Here is a 24,348-nt window from a genome sequence, read left to right on the forward strand (position 1 = left end):
TTCTGCAGTGCACTTGGTCTCCAGCTACAGATTTCAGACATAAACTGTACCTGCTTTGTTTTCACATAGTCTGAAACTGTGAAGTGTATGTCAGTATTGCCAACTTCAGGAATTTGAAATAAGTTAGTTGCCTCCCACCTCAATATCACAAGATTTTGAAGGAAAGATTGTTTTGAAAAAAATTGTAAATTGCATATGTCTTCATTTTCTTATCTCACATCTGGATTTTGTTTCGTAAAGTGCATTTTCAAACTTATTCCCCAAATTCTGAATGCTAGAAAACTTTTTGGTCTTTCTTTCTCTCTTCTCTTCTCTTCTCTTCTCTTCTCTTCTCTTCTCTTCTCTTCTCTTCTCTTCTCTTCTCTTCTCTTCTCTTCTCTTCTCTTCTCTTCTCTTCTCTTCTCTTCTCTTCTCTTCTCTTCTCTTCTCTTCTCTTCTCTTCTCTTCTCTTCTCTTCTCTTCTCTTCTCTTCTCTTCTCTTCTCTTCTCTTCTCTTCTCTTCTCTTCTCTTCTCTTCTCTTCTCTTCTCTTCTCTTCTCTTCTCTTCTCTTCTCTTCTCTTCTCTTCTCTTCTCTTCTCTTCTCTTCTCCTTTCTTCCCTCTTCTCCTTTCTCCCCTTTTCTCTTCCTTCTTCCTTTCCTCCTTATTTATTCTTCCCTCACTCTCTTCTTCTCTGCCTGACCCTTTCACATTTAATTACATGAATCATACCAGGAGAATTCAGGAACAATAAAATAGATGACAAAACTCAAGGTTAAAGTAGAAAAGCCATCAAGCTGTATGTTGTTACTGCAAAGCATTCTAAAAAAAAAAAAAAAAAAAAAAAAAAAAAAAACCAAACAAACAAACAAAAACAAACAAACAAAAAAATATATATATATAATAAAAAAATAAAAAGAAGAAGCTGAAGGTGTAGAGTTCATTCTGTGTCAGATAAGCCCAAACTGATTTACATTTTACAGGTACTATGGCTGATTTTTCTTTCTCCAGCTCACTTAGCTCGGCTGAAGAGGTGAAGAAAACTTTTCAAAGCCTAATCCCCCCTATTAGTAATATTTTCACAGTCTGGTTCCCCTCCTCCTGCCCTTTTTCTACATCTATTTCTCCACAGGGTGTCAGGATTACAGTGCTCGTACCCATTCTGAATTGTGGTGCATACTCTGTAATCCATGTCATTGTAACTCTATATCTTGCTAGCAGTAAAAGTAAAGTAAAACATAAATTGTTTTGCTGCCAGATTAACATTGTCTAGTAGATTTAATGCTCATAATCTAATGTGAGGAATAACATTATATTAGCAACAGCAGTCAATCTACTTACAACAATTGCTCAGCATTGCTGAAAAATAAATAAATAAATAAATTATCCCTGCATTTTCATCTCTGTGGAAACAGAGCCGAGCCCAGCCCTGCAGCCTCTGAGGCAGTGGAGCTCAGTGAGCTCAGGAGAAGGTGAAGGAGAAGGAGAAGGGAAAGGAGAAGGAGAAGGAGAAGTGGAAGGAGAAGGAGAAGGAGAAGGAGAAGGAGAAGGAGAAGGAGAAGGAGAAGGAGAAGGAGAAGGAGAAAGAGAAGGAGAAGGAGAAGGAAAAGGAAAAGGAAAAGGAAAAGGAAAAGGAAAAGGAAAAGGAAAAGGAAAAGGAAAAGGAAAAGGAAAAGGAAAAGGAAAAGGAAAAGGAAAAGGAAAAGGAAACTCAAGGTTGATAAAGAGTAGTGTGTGTGTGTTCAGCAAAGTAGAGAAAGAAACCCTGGCAAATGGAAAAAAAAACAAAAACAAACAAAAACAAACAAACAAACAAACACAGAGTACAGCTTGTTGCACTGAATTGTGATTTATCTGCTTTTATTTTCAATAGTTCCAGTGGCATCATGATGTAGGATTTTATAGCCTATTAAATCATGTCTGACATATATGTATATAGTTTAGAGTGCATGCATTATGGATAGGCAGTAGCTTCTCCAGAGCTGCAGAGCAACCAGTTTCCACCCGGAGATCTTTTTCCATCTTCGTGCTCATTTATAACTTTAGCTTGGAAACTGCCAAATATACACCAAAGATAAAGACTTTGGCCAAGAATACAAAAAATAAACCCTTTTGAATTCCCTTTGAACTGCAGGTCATTCAGATTGCCCTGATCAGAGGTGGCCTTAATTTACATAGTTGTCTTCCATTTCTAAAAGCAAATCTGCATCCAGAAGGGTTAACTGTAGCCCTAACAGGTCTCTGCATGTTCTTCAATCTCCATCAGAGCAAATAGGTCGCCCTTTTACGGCAAAGAGGTGGTAATCAGCTTAAGCCACTCACCATTTTCTTTGGTATGTGTAGGGAGTGGCATAATTAAGACCGGAAATTTGAGCTGACCCCAATATTAGGTTGGGAGATGACTGAGAAGAGGCACAGAAGTGGGTGAAACTGAGTGCCAAGGTCATGTCCTTATCAGGCCCAACTCATAAGATGTGCACACATCACTGGTGTCTATGGATGGCCCCAGCCCTTTTCTTTTGATGTTGGCCTGGACGTTGCTCTTGGAAACATCCATCTCTGCAGCATTGCCCTTTTTGTGTGCCATTTACTTGCATGGAAAGAAGCCTTGGTCCTACTGTCATGGGGAGCACTGCTGGAAGGTAGCAGTGTGTGTTTGGCTACTGGTGCGGGAGGACCAGTCACTGTCTGCACAGACCACAGGGGCTCCGTATGAATGTGTGAGAGGACAGAGGCCTCAGGCACTGGGCTTGTTGCCCCCACACAATCCACAGTTCATCAGGGCTGGCAGCAGCACCAGCACCTGACCTGCGCATGGTCCACTGCCCCTTCCTATCCTCATGGGCAGGCAGCCCCTTGCTGGACAGCCCCATCTGTGTGGCAACTGCCTCAAGAAAGCTGAAGCCAAGTCTTGAGTTGTACTGTTTGAGACAGGCTGAGGACAACCAGGAAGTACTGCAACAGGGAGCGTGGCATGGACAAGCCCTGCAAGTGGCAGCAAAGCAAAAGGGAAGAGGGAGACAATGGATGAGGATAGGAAAGGTCGTGGAGAGGGCCAGGGTCCTAGCTTAGGAGATGCTGGACCAACAATTTCATGGAAAGAGAGATGGAAAGAGTAAGTGAAAGAGCAATTGGAGTGGTAACCTTGACAAGAGAGACCTTCAGCCTACCTGTGTGGCATCCAGGAGGGAATGGGCTGGAGCAAAGGGAACTTGTCCTTGTCAGAGGACGATGGTGCAGGGACTTTTGTAACCAGAAGCAGGGGAGGCTTCAGCTACACAGGGAAGATAATTTTATATGCCAGAGCCTGAACTAAGTGCAGATTTCAGTGGTCACAATTACTGTGTGAGAGATAAAGACATATTTCACTCTTAGATAGCATCTTACAAGTGGTAATTAAATTTTTACAACACCCATGTGAGGTAACTGAATAATTATCACTCCTATTTTAAAGCTATGAAAGGAGAGAGGTTAAGTGGCTTGCCAAGGGCCATGCGGTGAGTCAGTGGCAGTGCCTCCATCAGAAGTCAGGAGCTCCTGGTTCTGAGGCTGGTCTGCAACCCACAGCAGTGTTGCAGCCTCCCCGCCGAGAGATGAAAGCGAGCTGATTTCCCAAGCACTTTGATGAGAGAAGGAAAGTTAGAAATAGCCCACGGCTGTTTCTAGAGAAAGTGTCATGATGGAGAGGGAATTTCTAAGGAGGGGAGTGGAAAAGTGCCAGGCTCAGGAAAGGGAACGGTGATAAAGTAACTATAGATATGGGTGGTTATGAAAGGAATGGAGCTGACAAACCAGAACCAAACGATGGGGAAGAAAAATAGGTCAGTGGTGAAGGTAGATTTCTCAGAGAGTTTTATGACATTTGAGAGGCCTGAGGGGAGAAGTGGGGAAGGAACGAGAGTGGAAAAAGATGGGAAGGGGAGAAATTCTGGTGAGAATGTGTACAGCGGCATTTAAAAGCTGCTGCACTGGGAGACAGGGAGAGAAAAGCCATGAAGTGTGGGTCCTTGCAGTGCCTACCCAATTATACTCACGTGATGGTCTTCTCTTGCACAGCAGCTGCAGATCTGAGTGCTCTGCTGAGTGAGGTAACTGTCAGCACTGTCACTTCACTTATGGGAGAACCAGGGTTCAGAGCAGTGACGAAATTTGCCTATGATCACCCAGCAAGGCTAACAAATTATTCTGGTGTAAACTATTACAATAAATGCAACGTGAAATAGGAGGACAGGCAGGGACACGCAGTTATTACAGAATAAGAGAGTAAAAGAAAAAAGACAACCAAAGTCAACAGCCCAAATCTCTTTTTCATAGCTCTAGAATACATAATGCCAAGTAAGTTGACAGGTAGAGGCTGTGAGATTTGGATTATTTGTGCTGCAAACTACAGGCTAAGGAATACCAGCAGGCAGATGTTCCAATATAAGCACACACACACAAATGCGTGTGTACACAACACAATTGCCCTGACACTGGCTTTGGTGTGGTATATGCCCTTAGGCAAGTTATTTCTGAAGTTCCTCAGCTTTCCTCCTTTCAGCAAAATTATGGTAACAATTTTTACCTACAAAATGGAGACACACCTACAGCCCAGAAGACTTTTACAATGCAAAGTGTGCTTAGGTTCCCCAAGTGCTCTGTGATCCTTAGCTGAAAGCTGCAGTTGACCACTGTCCCAGTGGGATCGTTTGTTTGTGGCCATTTTGTGCCACAGAGTACATCCACATGTCTGACAGCTTGTGGCTGCCACACCGGGAGAAGGGTCATCTGAAAACATGGAACTCCAGAAAATAGCTGCCAGCATTGCTGGGTGACTCCACCATCTGAAGTAACACGGTGTTTTCAGGGCCTGAGAAAGTGAGATGCTTCAGAACAACAGTTCCCCTTAGTTTAAAAAGCCACCCTTCCTCACCTCTGCTTCCTCCTTTTCCTCACAAGAAATGAAGAAGCCACAGATATTTTTGTCTTAATTTGAAAAGGGCAAAGAAGTATTTTCCAGTATAAAGTAAGAGAGAGAAAGAAACCCATTCAGCATCTGTTAAAAGAATCAAGAAAGAGCAGTATAAGATATAAAGCCTTTTATTAGTAACCCTCATTTGGTATTGAAGCTTCCACCATTTATTCCAACTTCATCACCTCTTCTTCCTCAGCTTTACAGGAGAATCAAGAGGCTTCCTCACCCCACCTCTCCCTCCTCCTGGTGCAGAGGGCCGTGGTATTTCGGCTGTGCAGTGCTACCACCATCTGGCCACCTTCAAAAACACAGTCCTCCGTCTGCGGGAGTGACCTGCCTCGTACATCTCCGTGAGACGAATGCTGCCTTTCAGTATACTCAGTGAGGTAGAGAGGTGGTGATTTAAGCCTTCTGATGTGGCTCTACACAGCGCCTGTTTTGGTTGCTTCTTTTTATAGAGGAATTGCATCTGGCTGTAGGATGCAAAGGTTGACATAACTGAATGTGTTCTTCCTCTGCCGGTGCAACACGTGGCAGGGGGCGCCTTCTAAGAAGACATCATACACATTAGAGTTGCAGCTGATTCCTGCTTGGAGGATGTCTTCTGGGGAATGAGATGCTCCTGGGTCATTTTGAGATCGAAATAGCATTTCTCCTGGTACCTTGACCAAGAGATTTTATCCTTCAACACCTCAGCCACACAGCTGTAAAACAGAGATCATACACCTTACCTCTTACATATGGTATTGCCAGCATGAGCTTATTAATGGTTTTGATTGCATGGATTTGAAATGATAAAAACTCCAAGTTACGCAGCAGTCCACCCAGGTCACTCTGTACTGACACTACCAACACTGAGACTGCTGCAGATATATTTGTCAGTGGGGGGAGCTTCTGCCTATCTGAAATTACACTGAGACCACTAGCTCATTTCCCAAAGCACAGCAAGAAGTTATGGGGTGGGAAGAACTGGAGAAGTAAAAAAAAGAATTTGTGAGCAAAGCCCAAAGTACTTGGAATATGAGAGCCATTTCACATACTGGTGCTGAGTCAGAACACTGAGCTTATTTTGCCAAAAAAAATCCCAACTTTTCATATTTTACACGAGAAAGAATGCAATGAAAGCAAGTATAGAGATAAAAACAGGCTCAAAAGCAAAAAGGTTGCTTCAAAGTTCAAAGAGCATGTTCTAGCATGATGTTCTTTTGTGGCAAGCAAATGATTTTTTCAGCCTTTATGGGACAAGGAAGTGTGAAGAACATAGGTAACAAAGTGTTTTCTTGCAGAATCTTGCTAGCTTTGTAAGTGTTCAGGAGTGATGGAGGATCATTCTGTCCATGTTGTGTTTCAAGTAGTGAAAACATCCATTGTTCTTTATTATTTCCTTGTCACAGCCTCTCCTTACAGGTGACAGGTTGGCACACCCTTTCCTAGAAGTGTTATGGGTAAAGAGGGCTTAAACTGTGTAGCACTCACTGGTACTTCACTCAAATTCCTCACCTGATCTCCAAAATCTGTTTGAAGATGCTATTAGGTTTGTGACGGAAGCATATAGGAGGGAGCCAAGAGGCAGCATGCTGACATGTCCCTGTGACCCCATAAGGAACCTGGTTCGATAAGATGTCAGAAATGGCCATTTCAATCAGGTAAGAATTTAGCTGCCCCAATAAGCCATTCACATCTGTATGTAGAACTTTCTATTGGTAGAGCAATTCATGCTGGAAGTGTTTTTTGTTTTGAGTGTTTTTAATTGTTTGTTTGTAGTTTATTGGGTTTTATTTGTTTGGGGAAGGGAAGGGAAGGGGAAGGGGAAAGGGGAAGGCAAAGGGGGAAAGGGCAAGGGGAAGGTGAAGGGAAAGGGGAAGGGGAAGAGAGAATCCAGTGACATCTCTACATTTCTCAAAAAGAAACCACCCCTTTTACTCTCTTCCACCCTTCTGCCATAACCAAGTGAGCCAAGTGCTCATTTTCTTTAAAGAACAAAAACAGAAGACAAAGAAACAAAACCTATAAACTCGGGTGGGGAGGAACACATCTACTGGGCCCTTCTTTTTGCTATGGAAATGTGCTTCACAAAATTAAAAACAAACAACTTTCAAAGCTGCAGCTTTTGACACATCAGAACTCATTTTTCCCTTTTTCATGTCCACCCACAAAAGAGATCCTGGCTACCTGCCTAGAAGAAGACAAAGCCATGGCAAAATGAGACATCTTGCATCATGCCTTTCCATGCTCAAAACTGGCTTGTGGCAGGCTGTGAAAAGGAATACATTTCAAAGGTGAAGGAACATTTTATATAGACTGTGCTTTACCTTTCATTCCTCTCTGGGGACCAACAGAAAATCTGTCTTCAGTTGATGATATTTGAGGCAAGTAAAGGTATTGTCTCTTTACACTATAGCTTGACTTTGGGAAGACTGGTTCTTAAGCCATTTTCTAATGTTGGTAATATAATGTCATAAATAAATAATAATAAAAAATTATTAATAAATCACAACTTAACCATCCAGTGAAGAAGATTAAGTTTATCAGTAAAACTTCTGATAAAAGGGAAATTTTCCATGCTGTGATTATTTTCTCAGCTGATGTGGATACCTTCTGAGAGACAGATGTTAGGCTACAGTTGTTATATTTGGTGGAAATTACACCACCTAGTTATAACCAAGATAAGGGATAGGATTCTCTTGCTCTATGACTCTAAATCTCACATTAGCTGAGTGGGTAAAACCATGTACAAGGCTGAACAACACAGCCTTCTGCTTCACAGATGGATGTCTCCTCCATTACAACCTACTCAGACACCAGAAGTGAAGAGGGCATGTCCTAGATGTCCCTCCTTGATATGCCTTCCCACAGATGAAGGCATATGTCACACAGACATAGAGAATCCTTTCCCAAGTTTTCTTACAAGCTGGAAAGCTTCCAGCAACTGTCTTTGCAATAGAAATAACACTTTTTTTCCCCCAGCAGCTTGTGTGGTTTCTATGACATTTTTGTCTCCAAAGATCCCAAATCAACAGGCTAGCTCCTAAATGGTTTATTAGGCCCCAAATTCTTCTAGCTGCCCACCAGCCAGCAAGTCTGACCAACACCACATAGGGGAAAGAGTGGGAAAAACTGTTATGCTTTGCAGTTTGAAGACACCAAATCCATAACGTGGAAAGTGGGAAGCTCCATGAGCTTCCCCTTTCCAGGGAAGCTCATGGAGCAGATCCTCTTGGGAGTCATCATGCGGCACTTGAAGGCAAGCAGGCAATCAGGCCCAGCCAGCATGGGTTTATGGAAGGCAGGTCCTGCTTGACGAACCTGATCTCCTTCTACGACAAAGTGACGCGCTGGGTGGATGAGGGAAAGGCTGTGGATGTGGTCTACCTTGACTTCAGCAAGGCTTTTGACACCGTCTCCCACAGCATTCTCCTCAAGAAACTGGCTGCTCTTGGCTTGGACTGGCGCACGCTTCGTTGGGTTAGAAACTGGCTGGATAGCCGGGCCCAAAGAGTTGTGGTAAATGGAGCCAAGTCCAGTTGGAGGCCAGTCACTAGTGGCGTCCCCCAGGGCTCGGTGCTGGGGCCGGTCCTCTTTAACATCTTCATCAATGATCTGGATGACGGCACTGAGTGCACCCTCAGTAAGTTTGCAGATGACACCAAGCTAGGTGCGTGTGTCGATCTGCTCGAGGGTAGGAAGGCTCTGCAGGAGGATCTGGATAGGCTGCACCGATGGGCTGAGGTCAACTGTATGAAATTCAACAAGGCCAAGTGCCGGGTCCTGCACCTGGGGCGCAATAACCCCAAGCAGAACTACAGGCTGGGAGAGGAATGGTTGGAGAGCTGCCAGGCAGAGAAGGACCTGGGAGTGATGGTGGACAGTCGGCTGAATATGAGCCAGCAGTGTGCTCAGGTGGCCAAGAAGGCCAACGGCATCCTGGCTTGTATCAGAAACAGCGTGACCAGCAGGGCTAGGGAGGTGATCGTCCCCCTGTACTCAGCTCTGGTGAGGCCACACCTCGAGTACTGTGTTCAGTTTTGGGCCCCTCGCTACAAGAAGGACATCGAGGTGCTTGAGCGGGTCCAAAGAAGGGCGACGAAGCTGGTGAGGGGCCTGGAGAGCAAGTCCTATGAGGAGCGGCTGAAGGAGCTGGGCTTGTTCAGCCTGGAGAAGAGGAGGCTCAGGGGTGACCTTATTGCTCTGTATAAGTACATTAAAGGAGGCTGTAGTGAGGTGGGGGTTGGCCTGTTCTCCCATGTGCCTGGTGACAGGACGAGGGGGAATGGGCTAAAGTTACGCCAGGGGAGTTTTAGGTTAGATGTTAGGAAGAATTTCTTTACTGAAAGGGTTGTTAGGCACTGGAACGGGCTGCCCAGGGAGGTGGTGGAGTCACCATCCCTGGAAGTCTTCAAAAGATGTTTAGATGTAGAGCTTAGGGATATGGTTTAGTGGGGACTGTTAGTGTTAGGTTAGAGGTTGGACTCGATGATCTTGAGGTCTCTTCCAACCTAGAAATTCTGTGATTCTGTGATTCTGTGAAAGTGAGGAAATCCACAAGTCCAGGCTTCCTCCCTGGAAACACTTGTCACCAGCTGGTTCTATTTCAAATGTCTTGTTTGATGCCAAATGTCACCTTATGATACAAAAATAAAATAAAATAAAATAAAATAAAATAAAATAAAATAAAATAAAATAAAATAAAATAAAATAAAATAAAATAAAATAAAATAAAATGCTGATTGAAAGGTTGCTTCCTAGTTTGTGAGAGACAGAACTCAAATCATCTAGAACTATGAAGGTCAATGCCATGAGTGTTTGACAAGTGACAAGATATTCTGCAGTTTGCTTCAGAAATGCTATTTTGAAGGATGTGTGTATGCTCAAGTGTTAAAAAAAAAAAGTTTCACTCCAATTGAAAATAAAAATTAAAGGCTGGCTTTTGTGAGATGTTCACCTCTTTTCCCTGTCAAAAAAGATGAAAGGAAAGAAGTAGGTGGAAAAAGCCCTATACTTAAAAATTCTTATTGACTTCATTTTAATTAAAAACACTTAATGATCTAAATTGGTTGTGAAGAATTTTGAAAAAAGAAAAAAGAAAAAAAAAAAAAGAAAAAAAAAAAAGAACATCAAAAGAATATTTAGCTGCCAATTTTTTTTTAATTTTTATTTTTTAATGAAAAAATGCTTCTTCTTCCAGAGGCTAAATGGCTGGCACCAAGACCAGCAAAGTCCTATTGTATTCCTAGGGTGAAATACTGTTTAACTACGCATACAGGTTGCTGCAGCAATGAATCTCTTTGGCAATATAGCAATACAGAACAAGCTTGTTTCATAATTTAGCATTTTAAAATACAGACTATCTATAAATCCTCAGTTTATAGATGCTTCAGTGATAGCAAATGGAAAAGGTTACCTCAAGCTGTTTGTAAAAGAGTAGGTTACATGGATTTGTGAAGACTCTCTCAAAGTGTACAAGAGGTGATTTTTCTGAGCACTAGGACTAATATGAATTAAATTCATCTTTGGGAACAAGATAACAAGATACAAGGGAAAATGCCATAATCTTATGTCATTTTTCTAGAGGAGGACAATTGAAACAGCTGATCTAGTCAAGGTATTTTAATCTATTTTGTGCAGGAGAAGATCTAATTCAATGAACCTCTGTTAATAAATTTAATGTTATTAATCAGTCATTTAAATCACAGGCCTGTCTACCTACACTCCCTCCTCCCTCCCCCATGGATGTGATATTGGTTTTGCTGAGGCAAAGGTAAGGAGACAAATGGGAATAAATGTACAAGCAAGTCATGGGTATTCTGGTCCCAGAGGTGGGCCATCCGATCTCTTGAGCCTATGGTTACCCAGGCCATGCTCCTAGCCACCTGACAGGACAAGAGCCAAATCCCTCCACAGTAGGTCACTTTGGAGGGGAAGAAGTGTCAAGGAAGGTTTCTCATTTTCCTGCCCCTTGTGGGGCTGCAACTGCCTTGCACAGACTCCAGAGCCCACAGACCTTGCATGGCTAGTCAGCAGGTCTGCAGTTGCTAGCTCACAGCTGGAAAAAAAAAAAAAAAAAAAAAAAAAGCAGAAAAGTGGCAGTCCTTGGACCCCAAAGGCTGCAAGAGAGGTTGATAAAACAGGAGCATGATTTTCTCTCTCACCTTATGAGATTTGACAGGTCTCTTGTCCTTGAACCTGGTCAGAGCTTTAGATTAATTGTTATTGTTGTCCCAGCAGTAACTTTGCTGTTTACTGAAGCCCTAACTGGATTACAACATGATGGATGTACCCGTACCCTGATTCTGTAGATAAAGTAATTAAGAGATTGATAAGGCATGTGCATATTTCATGTTCCAGCAATGCTTATGCTGAAACATTCCTATCTGTGGGGGAGGACCTTGTTGGCCTCTTTGCACCATGTGGAAAGCACAAGTCTTTGATCTGAGCTCCAGGAGTTGAAGCAATTTGGATGCCTGTGCAGAACATGCACTTACGTGGCACAGTGAAGTTTGACAGTTACCCGAGGTCTGAAAAATCTATTGTTTTTTTTAATTTTTTTTAAGTCATTATTATATGGATGCAGTGAACCACAGTGGGTAAAATGCCCAGTTGGGCAATTGTCCTCCAAATGGTGCTGGTTGATTGATTACAAAAAAAATGTTAATGGCTCCTCAGTATTTTTAACTAGGTGCCTGGTTTCAAATCACTGTTGCCATTTCGCCCATTGCTGATCATAAATTTGTTCAATGTGTGTGGAGGTGTTGGTCAATGCTGGAGATGGTCAGACTGTACAGCTGAGAATTACCACATTGTTATCAGCAGTGTGCTGAGAACTACTGTGTGAGAATTACCGCGTTGTTAACAGCAGTGTGCCTTCCTTACTTCCAGAGTCTCAGAGAACACAAAATCTTGGGGTATGATACCTTGCTGGGAGATTTTGCACATGTGAGTTCACCTCTCTGTAACAGCCATTAGAGTTAAACCTAAATGAGAATAACAGCAAAGCAGCTGAGCACATACTGTGGAAAAAAAAAAAAAAAAAAAAAAAAAAAAAAACAAAACACCAGAAAACAGCACGTGAGCTGGGTATTATCGTTGCCTTGGAGAAAAGGTTTATATTGTCACTTAATTTACCACCCTCAGAGACACAAATTCAGAACCTACATAAGCTATAATGCAACCAGGTCATGTGATTTGAAAGGTGAATGTGTTTATATGGATCTGACAGGTGTTAATGATGGCTTTCTATAGAAAAAAGAAATCCTGGAAGATAAATTGCTCGTTAAACAAGTCCAACAGCATTAATGTTTTCTAACAGCATTGGTTGGTTTCTGGATCCAGGTGTTGCAAAATAAAGCATCCTGCTACTTATATTTAGGAGAAGATCCTTATGAATGTGATTATCTTTTAAGGTCCAATTGTATCATGTAATGTGTTTCAATCCATGTTTCCTATGTAAGGTCCATAATGAGATTAGTGGAGTGTAAATCTTTATACAATTTAAATAAATAGTCTCTTGAGTGTCTGGCATTAGAAATATATTGTTCTGTATTTCCCTACGGGCACTGATGTTGCATCCTGTAATTGTGAAGTATTTATCTGTGTCATATTACAAGGTATTTGATTTAATTTTAAATGAGAGAGTTTCATTTCTTCTTTCTTTTGACCGTCACATAATTTGGTTAATTAAAATTTGTTGGATATTTCTTTCCACTTGCCACAAGAAGGCCAAAGTGTGTCATTTGGTGTTTCCAAAGTAGCCACATGGAGTGTTGTTGGGTCACTGCAAGGAACAGCCCAGTACAGATATCATTGCTGTAATATAAAATTTACCCCATTGATCTCATCCTTCTAGATTTTTATTTATATAATTTTAAATTCACACAAACTAAATGGTTGATTCCCTTATTAATATTCTTAAGTGTTTGTTCTGATACCTGGATGATTCCGAAACCTATAGACACATCTAGTATTGATCAGTTCTTCATTACGGCCAAACATAATTCAACCTACATAAAAAAACATACCAAATTCAGATGTCCCATCCTTCCTCAAACTGGGTTTAATTCTGCTGTCAATTTTACTGATGAACACCCAGAAAATAAAAAATAAAATAATAATTTAAAAAAGAGATAGATAAATAAATAAAAAATCATTGCAATCAATAGAGCCGGCAGGTGCAAATCTGTTGTTCCCCTATGATTTTGTGGCATTGAGAGGGAAGATCTTGCATTAGCAACTGGAAGTTCATCTCATCCTACCGCAGACAGCTGAAACAGGACAGAGGAACAGGTGAAGTTCCTTTTTCTCTCCACTTACTACAGAAGGAGTTTAAACAGTTAGTCAATATCACGCAAACTCATATTCCAAGCTGTCCCATTTGTGTTCACAGTGTATTTGCCTTTGTTCTGCATTGCTGTGGCAGATGAGATGGACCACACTCTTCCAAGACTAAAAATATATCCAGCAGGAGAAGCAGTGCTGTCTGGCTCCGCCTGAGGTGTGAACAGTTACAGGACCATGACATCTGTTGCAATAAGGCCAGTGGCTTAGCATAGAAGGATTTATATCAGCATAAAACTGCAGTAAACTCCAATGACTTCATCATCTCCTACCTCTGTTGTGATCATCTCATACACCCTCATGCATTTCACAGGATGTAAGGATTTCATTTGTTAATTCCTGCACCAAGCTCCAATAGTTTGAGGCTCAAAAGGACCAAATTCTTCAGAAAATTAATATCCTTTCTTGGTTCAAACCCCACCCCACAACATGAGTTAGCTCATCTACATCCTCAGTGGGAGTTTCCTATAGCTCATTGCCCCTGCATTAGAAACCATAACAGTATCATATCTGTTCCCAGTAATATTCTGCTGGGGAAAGAGTTTTTCTAGAATTCGTTGTTAATTATGTAATTATTCCAAGGAAACAAAAGCTTCAAGGGCATTGTCTCACAATACAGGACATAGTTTTTTCTAAGGCACTGCCATGATGGGTTCAACAGTGTTAACAATCCCTGTGATTATCAATCACAATAATGGCTGATCAACGATAAAGGCTTTGCTCCCCATGTAGATGCTTGCTTAAAAACAGCCAGCTCTACAGCACCACCAGCAAGATTTACTTCATGGCATTGCTTTGCCAAATGAGGGATCTGCAATTAACCCACCATCCCCTGTCTCCTGTTCCCCTCTGCGAGTGTTCATAATTCACTGGTTCATAACTTACTGCCTGTGCAGGAGCCAGGAGAAGCAATGGATCTAAGCCCGTGGCCATGGGAGAGGGGAGGAGGAAGGGACCTTCCTCCCTGGGTGGCCCAGCCTCCAGTGTATGGCCCAGTGGAGGGGACAGTGCTTCCCCTCCTCCTCACATCACCAGGTCTGCCATGGGTCCTCACCACATGGATCGGTACTGAGGTGTTCCTCCTCGGGTGACCTGGTGCAGGGACATGCCACCCAGGATGTGGCCCAGTTGGCCATTATTCATCCTTCTCCATACCCATTCAATTAATCTGCCTCCTCTTCTACCCCCCCCCCCCCTTTTTTTTTTTTTTTTCCCATTAATTTTCTTGTTTTGCATGTTAGAATATTTCCAGGTCTCTATCCACTCTATCCACGGCTGTTATTTTTAATTATTTTAATTTATTTTAAAACAAAAGCTATGTTTCTCAAGTAATTACCAGGCTCTAGGACCCAAGAAAAGAAGAAAAAGAAAAAGGCTTTAAGAAAAAATAAACAACCATGGCCACTGATTGACAACAGATCCACAGCTTCTTTTACATCATTAGAGAAATGTAACTAAAGTCTTAGAGGCTTTTTTTGTTTGTTTGTTTGTTTTCTGACTCCTCATCTAAATTTATTTCACATTCTCTGGATCAATGCCATGAAGGGGCTGAGCAAGCAAGCGTAGTTCCCCTGTGAAAACACTTAGGGCTGTACACCTGGGAGGAGCAGCTGGGGCTGGCACAAGTGGCAATGGAGGGGGACGGTCTGGGCAGTGAACTTACAGGGACGTGTGCCCAAACACAAGCAGATAGCCAGGGCTGGAAAGCTTCTCTGCAGGCAGCTCCTCCTCAGCTGGAAAAGGCAGATGCTAAGGAGACTTTGCTAATTTCCCCTGCCTGGAAACCTGTAATGAGCTCAGAGCAGGAGAACAGCAAAAGGGCACATCTGTTAGTTTCTCCTAAGCTGGAAAGGGCTGAAAGCCAAGAGAGATGTCTAGGGGCTAATTTGCTGGCCTGTCTATGGCACAGGAAAAAGTTTCAGCCCAGGAGAAAGCCTGGTGTGTTCTGCCTGAGAGCAGGGAAAGCTGGCAAGTGTCACAGGGAGCTCAGGGGCAGTACAGTTCATGGGATGGGAGAAAGGTTTATTCTCTTCCTTTGTGTTCACTCAGGACTCCAGACATTCATATTATACATATCCAGTGTATTCTACCTGGTCTCTCCTATTAAGGTTAATTAGCCTGCATCTAAATTGTACCTGGTACTCTCAGGTAACACATATACCAGTAAATTTAGTGTCCCTGAGACAGCTCTTTTGTCCCATTATAAATGACATGGGGCAGCCAACAGTCCCATGCCTGTCCAAGTGATGACCAGATCTGAAGGAAAATTGTGGGAAAGATAAAAAATAAAAAAAAATACAAAAAATAAAAATTAAACATTGATTCCTACTTCATGCCACAACCTTATCTGCCCTACACTACATTGGCTTTCCCACATGCCTGAAAAACATCAATGCTTTTTTAATCCAGAGTGAATGTTACCCTAATCTATTTTTTTCCTCCTTCCTTTCAGCATTTTGTCTGTTTTAACACACATTCCTACACAAGTTTGCCGTCACCCTAATGTAGACACATCATGGCCGGCCAGCTGAATCACCCTCTGGGGTCCTGCAGCTATATCATCAAGAACTGTACCTGCTATGGAGACCAGGGAGCACGGGCACCCTGCATACTTCCTTTGACTCAGTCCTGTGTGCAGAGCTTTGTCACTGGACCTGCTCTGGTCAGACAGAGCTTTACAATGTGTAAGAGGCCTGTGTCAGCTAGTATTGTGGATTTTGACTCATAATCACAACCAAAGGCTGAAAAATAAAAACACTTTTTGTTGTTGTTGGAATCACCAGAACTAAACCATCCCACCCCTGTTTCTTGCATCTTGTTTCTGATGCCAACACTCATCATCTTTTCACTTGGTGGGGGTTCAGAGCTAGAGCTAGTAGCATCTTGATGCTGGTGAGATCCCACAGTTGCAGTATGTAACCCCCACGAAATTTCCAATTCCTTCCCAAGCCTAAGAGGACAGACCATGTGAAGAAACACATGCTAACACACTTCATTTTTAAACCCGTTGTTGTTTGTTAAACTATTATTTGGAAATGTAGTATCAGTTAGCTGCTCTTTCCTAAAGACAGAACAATTTCAGAATAATTGGGATGGGATTAAAGTAAATGTAAAGCCTTAATCACTTGTGAATGTTGCACAGCAGTAACAGGCTTTCTTAATAGGGACTTGTGTCCTCCAACAAACAGATGCCTGCAGATCACAGAAAATAATCAAGACCAAAGTCTAGGAAAACTGGCTCCAGCAATGACCACAGGGATTTTATAATTAAGCACAAGCTGTGAATGCATGTCAGTAGTCTCAGTCTGGAAGATAGTATTTCTGTGGTCACTCTAAAACACAGTTTTATGACTGTGAAGAAAGAGCTGAATGAGCATTTATTATTTACTCTCTTAGGAAGATCAGAAATTAGTTGATAAAATGTTACTTGTTGTTTTAAAGCTATGCCACTTTTTATCAGATTAATAAAATGTATCATTGCTCCTTACAGCCACAGTCTCTTTTAGATGTTGAGACTTTTAGACGTTAGGCTGTTACAACAACCCTACTATTTTTCACAATTCATTTGCTCTCTTCATTTCATTTATGTCCTTATTTCCAAGAATACTGCAAAAAGTGTCTGAGACAAACTGCCTTTTTTTCTTTTTCCAAAAGCTGGAGCATGGAGTTGTCCATTTGTTAGCATTTGTGAAACTGGGGGTGAATAGCACAGACTAAAGCCAGAAAATTCAGAATTCATGTGCAGAACAAGCCTCTATACAACAAATAAATAAATACTAACACCACCCTTCTCCCCCCCCCCCCCCCCCCCCCCCAATAAAACTGTTAAACCTATTCTCAATCTGAGCACCTCATTTGACTGTTTTCCTCTAATTGCTATCACTGCAAAGCACAAGTTTTGTGCCTTGCTTTAAAAACATTACACAGGTGGGAAGAAATGCCAACACTGGGAAATGCAATGGTCTTAGATTGGTCTGTTAATCAGGATTGGCTTTCTGGTGGCATGGCACTCATCCTGTTTCTTTTTCCATACTTTTTTTTTTTTTTTTTTTTTTTTTTGTATGTGTGTGTGTGTCAATGGTACTAATTCAGCCTTGTAATGTTTTATTTCAAATTTTACTGTCCCAGCTGAACCCCTCCAAAGGAAATGTCACTGGCTTCAGCTTAGGTTCTATAAACTATTCATGTTAAGCACACAATCTGATTTTGGAAGTCTAAAATACTAAACAGTCTAAAAACTTTAAAATTACAATTTATGACTGTTCCATTATTAATCCACATATTTCATTTAAGCTGTCTAACTTCACTGCTTTCCCTGCATGCACTCTGCAGTTGGTTATATGTACTTGTTAAGATGGTTGGCTTTTATTTCTCTAAAGGACAATATACCAGAAGGATCAACAATCTCCTACAGCAGACTTTCCTGCTCTATTCTCAGCGTTTCATTGAATTTCACCAATTTCTTGGCATGTCTTTTGTTTGTATTTGCAAATTATTTTGTTTGTTTGTTTTAAATCTTCTGCTCAATACCTCATAAACATTTCTCAGATTAGTCAGTGGTTATACCCATTTTTTTTATTTGGAAGGTAAAGTGACTGTTGAACAATATTTTGGGACACTCCAGCTCCCATGTGTTTTGAGAAAACAAATATCTCCATATTGCTCTGTGTTACATGGCTGCTATTAGTATAGTCACAATATCACCCCAATGCAGTTAATGAAAAAATAATCTTTATTGTCTTTTGTAGGCTGCTAATTCATCTGGGGCAATACATTCAGTTCATACCTAACTCAACTGATGAAAGAATAGACAGCAATATATCACTCTGTATTCAGTAAGAAAACACAGCATTTAATGATCAAACATTGCTTAGAATATGCATTTATTTTTAAAAGTTGCCCAAGCAAGTTTTAAATAGCAATTTTTAATAGCAAGACTTTTACATTCCTTCCATCTTTCCTTTAAAACCATGACCTATAGCTTTTTACTGAACTAGGCTTTCTTCCAGGTATGTACGCCTATACGAAATCCCAGCTAGGTTTGTACAAGCCACATACAATGACATTCTGGCTGAGTCCTTGAGGACCACAGTCTGAGATGAGCAAGCTGATCTTCCAGGAGCTGGCCAGTGGGAAAGCAAGTGCATGAAAAGAGAAGCCCTGTGATTAGGCTTCTGAGGATCTGGTTCAACTCCAGGCTAGACTTTGAATATGATGTTAAGAAAGACGCCTCGCCTACCTTAGGCATATTCTTGGCTGCTATAAATCACAACATCAATGGTGCTGTGTCAGCTTTACACCAGCTGCTGATCTACTCTTTTCCCTTTATGTTCCCTTATGTAAAATGATGGCTTGTTTGCTTTTAGGAGGGCATTGCTTGCTTTCTTTGTCCCCAGGCACATTTTGTCTATGAAGACCGTAATCTGCTTAAGGGAAGGAATTCCTCTTACTCTGCATTTGTACACGATATGGTACAACAGAGACCATATTACCTGGGGCCTCTCTAATACTGGTTGTTATTTAATAACAATTAAACTGTATGTGCCTTTAAAAAATGAGCGGTAACTCTTATTTAGCTTGTTTATATGGGGGGCTGTAGGGAAGTAAGCCTGGAGTCTCGTCTTCCTCCTGCCCAGATACCTAGAGGACGGCAGAGCACAGAATATGTGGTCGAGTAGCAGTTTCTAGACAACCACAGTTCTGTCTGCCACTGCAGATGAGCAGGATGTACCCTTCCCAAGGATATTAAATCATCTCAGGAATAACACACTTGACACCCAGCACACTTTGACACAGCGGGTTTCAAAATTCACTTTAGCGGTGGTGGAACCAAGCCACAGGCATGTTAAATGACTTACCCCCAAATTGTGCTGGTGTCCTCCTTCATAGAGGATATGCACCTCAGAGCTCTTTGTCAAATCACTGGCATTCTTAGTGTAATGCATTAGGAACCAGTCACATTCCCACAGTTTGCACATAGAATATTCAGCATCCCTGCTCAGCGGCGCAAATGAATTATTGACCCGCATTTGGGCGCTCTCTTTGTGTCTGCACGAGCCCTGTGCTACTGAGCACAGGTGTTGACACACAGCTACCGGAGCCACGGCGTTACCTAAAATTAGGACTAACTGCCTGCTGCTGGTGAGCAAGTCGGTGAAAAGAGTTCGGGTCCCACCTAGTGGTCAAAAGCTCACCAGCAGACGTGCCTCTGGGATGGATTGCTTTTACTGCATCCTCTCCCTCTCACCCTCTCTCCCACAAACAGTGAGGAAGGTGTGACACAACAATTTTATTACTGTGTCACCACCGGTCCCTAATTTAGTTTCTGACCCGTCTTTGACCCCCTCCTTTTCTGGCACGTTACGCCCTTCAGATTTTTTCCTACCAGCCACTGCTTTGGTTTTGTTCCTTTCTCGGGGCTCAGGGCCAGGAAGCACCTACTGAGGAGAGGCGCTGCAGACTGGTACCACAGCTATGTGAGATGCCAACCCTACAGCTGGAAGTAGAGATTAGGAAGACCTAAGTGACAACCTTGTATGCTTTGCACTGTCAGCATGAGATTTAGTGGTCTGTTATAAACAATCCAGCCTGTGAATTGCCCTCTTACTCCTAATAGTTCTTTTCTTCACTCAGTTTTCAGCCTTTGTGACTGGTATTTCTATGGATTTAATAAAATAAAATAAACAAACAAACAAACAACAACAACAACAAAAACACTCAACACTTGCTTTGGGTTGGAGCTTAGTTTCATTGTCATTAGCTTGTTTTTTTTTCCCCTTCTCTTTAAATTTTTGTTGTTTTCATCTATTATTAGCTTACTCCACAGGCCCTAAATCATGATAATATTTCATCTAGCCAAAAGTGCTGCAAGAAGCTCCTGCAAACTTTTAGCATCCCACTATCTCGCAGCAATGCTGAAGAGAGGCTGAGGTGCTCGGGAAGCTCTCCATGCTGCCGTTGCTCTACGATTAATTTTTGTGAATTCAGGCTTATGCTAACAACTGGTAACTATTAGCTAGTGTTTGTAGAGATTGACAGTACAGAAAGTGAACAGCTGTGAAAAATGACTATAGCAGAGCATGCTGGGCACTGTAACAAACATCTTTAGCTGATGGCTGGAAGGTCTTGACCTGTGCAGAACTAGGGAGGAAATTGTAGTCTAGGATAATGCAAATATAAGGGACCTGGCTGATGAGAATATTGGAATACAGAGGCCAGTCTGTCCGTCCTTCAGAATCTTAAAGATAGATATATACATACATACATAGATAATAAGAGCAGTAGACAAGGTGGGTTGTCCTCTTTCAAGAAAGCAAGACACCCTGGAAGCCCCCTCCAAAAAGGGTATCTGCAAAAAGGCAGTTCATAGAAAGCTACAAAGAGGCTGGAGACAATGCAGCACAGTGGGGCCCAGATGTCAATGTGTCATTAGAAAGAGCAATAGTTGTCACTAGAAGCATTAGTCCTTCTCCCAAAGCACGGAACATGATACTACAGATGAGAACAGCATGTTCTTTGTCATTGTCCTGTTCTGTATGCACCTGTATTCCTGTGACTGAAAGGTCGGAGTCCTTAGTAGATGTCCTGGTTTCAGTTAGGATAGAGTTAGTTTTCCTTTTAGTAGATGGTAGGGTGCTATGTTTTGGCTTAGGATGAGAAGAGTGTTGATAACACCCTGATGTTTTAATTGTTGCAGACCAGTGCTTACACCAAGCCAAGGACGTTTTAGCTTCTCACTCTGTCCTGCCAGCAGGCAGGCTGGGGGTGCAGCAGGAGCTGGGAGGGGACAGACCCAGGACAGGTGACCCAAACTAGCCAAAGGGGTATTCCATACCATCTGATATCATGCTGAACAATATATATATATCTAGGGGTGGCTAACTGGGGGGAGGAGGGCCGTACTGCTCGGGGTTAGGCTGGACATCGGTCAGTGGGTGGTGAGCAATTGCATTGTGCATCACTTGTTTGTACACATTATTATTAGTACTATTATCATCATTATTGTTATTATTATTTTCCTGTCTTAATAAACCGTCTCTATCTCAACTCACAGGTTCCACTTTCCCATTTCTCTCCCCTATCCCAGAGAGGGAGGTGGGAGGGTGAGTGAATGGCTGTGTGGTGTTTAGCTGCCGGCTGGGTTAAACCACAACAGTAGATTAGCTGAGGTTTCAAGCTGAAATTTCCACTACAGAGTGGCAGCTGTTATCATTTCTCTTCCCCTTATTAAAGAATCGCAGAATATTTCAGGTTGGAGGAGACCTCTAGAGGACTGTTCAGCCAACCTCCTGGTCACAGCAGAGTTATCTTTGAGGTTAGATGGATTTTGTTCAGGAACTTGCCTAATCAATCTCTGAATGACTACAAAATGGAGATCCAACAGCCTCTCTGGGCATCCGTCCTAGTGTGTGACCACCCTCACTGGATGAGGGTGTTTTTTTTCTCATATCTAATTAGAATCTCTCTTATTTGTGATCTGTTGCCTCTTGTCCTTTCCCTGTGCATCATAAGAATCTAGCTCCTTCTGTGTAACCATTTCTCTCAACACTTCTGATAGAATACACAGTAAGGTCTCCTTTGACCTGGCTTCTCCAGGTTGGACAGACCCAGCTCTCTCAGCCTTTTCTAGTATGTCATGCACTAGAGCCTCAGACAGCTTTTGGTGGTCTCCCATTACTTTCATGCCAATGTGTCAATATCCTTCTTGTACTGGCAAGCCTAAAACTGGACACAGAACTCCAAATTTAGTATCATATGTGCCAAGTAGAGGGGGAGGATCACTTCCTTGGGTTTGTGTCACTGAATAAGCCCCAAGGAGAGGAATGTGACTCACTGAATAAACCTCTACAATGAAAGAAGACTTGATGGAGACGAGCAAGGGCGATGCATGCATGAAGGCCACATATTCTCAATAGAGAATGCAGGGCGTGACTGACCATGGCTGTTGCAAGGAACCTAACTTTAAACACAAAGGGGACTGGAATGTGGCCTGTGTTTTAGATAAAAATCAACCAACGGTTGAGTGGTTTGCCTGGTGATATAAATGTTTCTCCCTGAGTTCATCAAAAGAGTGTGGTTGGCTCCCTGAGTTTGCCAGGAGAGTGAATATGTGGCTCAGACTAACATGGAGTGTAAAAACTAAATAACCAGCAACTGCCTGTCTGAGACCCCGTGAGTGGCAGGCCTACTTTTTAGCATTGCAAGTGCTCCTCACGTAGTCTGTGAGCTTGGTAAGGGCATGCTTTTTCCCATCAACCAGGTAATTAACAAAGAAGTTAACCAACATGTTAAATGAATTTTCAGGAGTGTCTGTGCTATACTCTTCTCGGAGACTGGAGGTTATTTCCACATGCATGGTCTTTTAACATTGCTTCATTTAAAGGCTTTCCCTGGCATCTCTTTGCTCAGAAGGGTTGAGAAAAATGTTATCCAGAGCTGAAAAATTTCTCTCTTTTCTCACTACCACCAACCACGAGAATCCTACCTGAATTGGAAAAAGATGCTTTTTGTTTCAACTCTACTAGCACAGTCTCCTTTGGCTGATGTAATAAATGTCTCAGTCTTCAAAATAGGACTATAATCAAAGTTTACAATTTATTAAAGGAATAGAGGTAAGCAAACAGTGCTGGGTGCACCGGGAGTCTCTGCTCCACCATGATGCACCCCAGTTACATCAAGCAGCTGATTTTTATGCTCCTAGGCTAATACATATTCATTACTACTTTAAAAAAAAAACAGGGTTATTATAATTAGTTTCCGGAATTCAAACCCTCCGACTGGAGCATGCGTATCAGTATCCAGTGGTCCCCCGGGGGACTCTGGGGGGTCTCTTGTGCTGAAGGCTCATAGTCTTCCTCCCTCTTGTCCTTCTCCTTTGTCCAACTTGGCTGTATGTCAGAGACTTGTGCAGCATCCCCTGCAAGCTTTGTCTTTTAGTTGTTCTTCAGCTTTCCCCGTCTCCTTAATGTCCTGGCCAGGTATCAGAGACTTGCATAGTATCCCATGCAATAGTCATAATAGCAGTTATTCTGAACCTCCCCCCAGATATCAGAGACTTCAAGGAAAAACCTACAAACACATTTCCCTTCAAGCTCTCTGACACAAATTGCTGAAATATTTCTTTGCAAGATACAAGAACTATATACATTAACCACTCTGTTTTTCTTGGACTTGTGGTTATACAAGGGTATGTAAGACAGAAGGTCACATTCATCATACCATGCGGCCCTAGCATTGTTCTGTACTGACACAAATCAGATGAACATATTTCACAGCTGACATAAGCTTACCTGGAGGATTTGCAGTTGTAAAGTTCACATCAAGATTCTTTTGGGGTGCTCATGGCCCAGCCTTGTCAAATAACCTGAAGAAGCTCACCTGTAAGAATAAAAATATGAATTAATATCATGAATATGATCAAATACAAAAATCATCTGGAGAGCAGGTGCCCAGAATCGCTTATGCTAAAGAGGAACATGACCATCACCCAGAGTAAACAGTAATCTGGGAATTTCAAGGAGGTTCTAGAAACAAAGAAAAAGCATTTAAAGAAGAGAAGTATGAAAATTTGTAACAGGAGGGGACAGACCTTGGACCACAAACATCAAGTCAAAAGCTGGCACTGACAGAAGTCACCCTGCTGGCACCTCGACTCCTGCTTAGGCCAGACAGAGCAGCCTTCCTGTTGGATGCTGAGGAGCCTGCAGCCAGCTAGCAGAGCATAGGTCCAGCCAGAGGGACCTACACCTGGAAGTTTATGGGAGCTTGTGGGGTGTTTTCTCCCCACTGTGTGACCAGTGGGTTGTAGGATATGGTGTGGGTACCCAAGAGGTTGGAGCAATACATGTGCAAACAGGGGAACCTTCCCAGAAAGGTGGAGGGAGAATTGTTTTTCCTGTGAGGGGAGGATTTTTGCATATACATGTATCTGCATGACTGTGTGTATGTGTGCATGTGCACATACAATTAGACCACCTTAAAATTAATACGAGAAGGATATTTAGAAATAAGTTGGTAGTTACTGAGATTTTATGAGTATCTAGTACTGTTTCTTACCTGTTGTTTCATCATTATTGACCCTGAATG

The sequence above is a fragment of the Anas platyrhynchos genome, chromosome 1, assembly GCF_047663525.1.
Source record: "Anas platyrhynchos isolate ZD024472 breed Pekin duck chromosome 1, IASCAAS_PekinDuck_T2T, whole genome shotgun sequence".
Taxonomy (NCBI): domain Eukaryota; kingdom Metazoa; phylum Chordata; class Aves; order Anseriformes; family Anatidae; genus Anas; species Anas platyrhynchos.